The sequence below is a fragment of the Pan troglodytes genome, chromosome 15 (genome assembly GCF_028858775.2).
Source record: "Pan troglodytes isolate AG18354 chromosome 15, NHGRI_mPanTro3-v2.0_pri, whole genome shotgun sequence".
Taxonomy (NCBI): Eukaryota; Metazoa; Chordata; class Mammalia; order Primates; family Hominidae; genus Pan; species Pan troglodytes.
The window spans coordinates 98820309-98822652 of record NC_072413.2 but is presented as its reverse complement, the minus strand read 5'-3'; the positions used below and the strand labels follow the sequence as shown (position 1 = coordinate 98822652).

General features: G+C 52.9%; 1 non-coding gene across 1 annotated transcript; it reads right to left on the bottom strand.

The window, feature by feature from the left end:
- Nucleotides 1-694: 694 nt before the first annotated feature.
- MIR2392 (microRNA mir-2392) lies at nt 695-804 on the bottom strand. Its single transcript, NR_106624.1, has one exon. It is a non-coding gene; the product is annotated as a microRNA mir-2392 (primary transcript).
- Nucleotides 805-2344: the final 1540 nt, after the last annotated feature.

Below are 2344 nucleotides of genomic sequence, written 5' to 3'. Positions count from 1 at the left end.
CACCCCAATGAGAAACTATTTTGGCTCCAAGGAGCCCCTAGCCACACAGCTCCAGAAACCTGGGAGACGCAGGGCAGCCCACGGTCACTCCGGCTTCATCCTAAGTCCTTGTGTATTCTGTGAACTGGGAGCTTGAAGGCACAAGAACCGTGGGAGGGTATGCGTTTGACCAGAAGGCAGGAAGGAAGCAGCTTAGCCTACAACCCTTTTGGGGCACCTCCTGGGCCACCCTCTGCTTTACAGCTTAGACCTCTGGGGAAGGGGGTTGGGCACTCGGCAGAAATCATCACTCATTTGCATAGTGAAGTCTATGCCGTACCTAGGTCCCAAACCCGGGGGAAGGCAATGCATGGCAGAAACGGGGTTTGAATGACTTCTAGGAGCCCTTTGTGCCAAGTCGAGATGGCCTCATCCCCACAGCCCACATTCCTGGCAGGCTGGGTCAGGGATCCCTGGGCCAGAAATCTGAGATCAGCCTGGCCAGCAAGCCCCCAAGTAAAAGTATATGCTGAACAGAGCACAGAAGCCGAGCTGTGTTCCCTTAGGTCAAGATTTTCACACTTGAACTCACGTTCCCTTTAAATAAAGTGGAAACTCCCCATCCCTCCCACTCTACACCAAGATTCAAATCCCCCCAGCATGACCGTGTGCTGAGGCTGTGTTTGCTTTAGGCCCCCACCCAGCTCAGGCTAGTTCAGTTTTGTGACTATCTAGCACCTCTCACCCCCATCCTACAGCCTGGGGTGGCTCGGGAGCCACCTGGTCCAAGGAATGGCTGGATTGGGAGGGACCATATCAAAATGTTCCTGCGGGACTACTGTTAGTTCCTTAAGATACCATTGGAAGGCCACCCCATCCCACGAAGCTTCTCTCATCAACTTTACACTATGTCTGCAGTCTAACTAGGTGTGACTTCTCGGTTGGCATTCTGGCAATATGTACCCAGCATTTCAATGCACACGAGTCTCAGCCCAGACATTCACTCCTAGAAATTGTCCCTGCAGAAATACTTGCACAGCGCAAAGAGACACAGAGCGACAAGGACATCCGGCACAGCGTTATCAGTCTGCAAACTGAGCACAGCATTTAGCATGCACTTAGTATGCGCCAGGCAGGGTTTGAAGAGCTTTTTATCCTTATTAATAGCTCATTTAATCTTCACCCAAGAGGTAGGTCCTTGACCATGCCCACTTTACAGATGAGGAAACTGAGGCACAGATCTACCCAGCAAGAAGCAGGCCTGGCATCTGCACCAGGAGGCATCACCCTGCTGAACTGGATTCACAATCCTTCCATCCCCTTTGCCTGCTGGGAGGGCAGGGACACTGGAAAGTTCAGGATGTTGAACTGAGTTCTTGGCCACACGGATAACAGAGAACCCCAAAGGAAGCTGGGGTGTCATCTGCGCACAACCTCCCGATTGGAAAGTTAGCATTCTCCCTTCAGTTGTGAGAAGGCTCATAAGCCCCCCCCAAAACACACACACACACTTGTCCCAGGTTAGGGGCATCACCGTATCCTAGCCGCTCTCTGGTGTACATGGCTCAATGCAGAAATCACAGTTCGAGGTGACTCTCCGCAGAGGAGCTGGGTCTTGCAGCCTCTCAGTTTCCCTAACTCAGGAGAAAGTCTTGTGGCAGCTTCCATTCAAACTCTTCATCAAACACCCAGGGGGAACATGCCATTCCAGACCCACTGCCACAGGAATCATGGTGGGACACCGCAAATCACAGCACAAAGATCATCAACATCAACCCCACAGTGAGGGCCACAGGGTGCCTGTGCACTACCAACCATGGGACCTCGGGGCCACGGGGCAGCAATAGTGAATCCTGCTGAGCCACAGCAGAGCAGACTGGCAGGCCCCGGTGCACCGGCCGTGGCCCACCGCTGGCTTGAAATCACTGATAGGTGGTAAAAATAAATTTTAAGAGGAGTCCCGAACTAGTAGCACAGGGAACCCTAAAGAGCCCTGCTCTCCACTGGATGGAGAGCTGACTCTTCCCAGGTCCCAGGAGGCAACACCGACTTTGCTGAGTCCCAAGCCTATCATGGGCTTTCCCACCCAGCCTGGGGCAAGGAGTGGAATACGCTTAGCCCAAGCAGTGGATGGAAGCAAACTCCCCCAAGGAAGGTAGTATTAGTCTCCCTGGCCATTCCCAGTTGGAGTTGATTTGTTCCTTTAAGAAGGGGAAGGATTCTCGAGCACTGGAGTTTTCAGGTCCCCTCCCAGTCTTGAAAGTTTACATCCCCAAGTCCCCTTTTCATTTGCTGAAAGAGTACATGTGGCTGGCAAGAAGTGCTCGAGAGGCTTCAGGCAGTCTTGGAGTGGATTCTGCAGGTG